The sequence below is a fragment of the Octopus bimaculoides genome, chromosome 9 (assembly GCF_001194135.2).
Source record: "Octopus bimaculoides isolate UCB-OBI-ISO-001 chromosome 9, ASM119413v2, whole genome shotgun sequence".
NCBI classification, from domain to species: domain Eukaryota; kingdom Metazoa; phylum Mollusca; class Cephalopoda; order Octopoda; family Octopodidae; genus Octopus; species Octopus bimaculoides.
In genome coordinates, this window is record NC_068989.1 from 17,545,747 (window position 1) to 17,546,373 (window position 627).

The window sequence follows — 627 nt, forward strand, 5'->3', positions numbered from 1 at the left end:
ATATGTGTTTCCATGCATTGAATAATGTAATTTGAGAGAGATTTAGTGCCTAACAGTAGGAGCGTCTATGTTGTAAACTAATTGTATGATGGCGGATGCAATAGCATAACTGCTTATATACTTAAAACTGTCTGTATTGTATATTAAAGTGTATTGAGAAAAATATAGAGTAAGTGTGTTCAAAATACATATCATCGTGTGATCTCAGCACTGGTTCTGATATTTATGTGACAGTGACATGTCTGAAGAACCCACAAAGAAAACTTAATTGGAAAGGATGGGGGAAATATGTAAAGAGAAATAAAGGCAAAAAAGCAAGAAAAAAACAAAGACATTCTGTTAAAATTAGCCTGGTAATTTGTTTATTTCATTTTCATAGCAATATTAATTCATCTAATCTGAAATGAGTTCTGTTGTTTCATTTATTGAATATGCAATGCATAAATTTGGTTGTAAATACTTTCAGAAGAATTATAACAGAATTATGCATACATTATTTGACTTTATAATTACAGGATAAAGCATTTGAATTAGAAATATTAATACGTTAATAATGAGACATATGTATATATATGTACAGAGAACATAATCACTGTAGAAAACTAATATTCATTAATATGTGTGAAA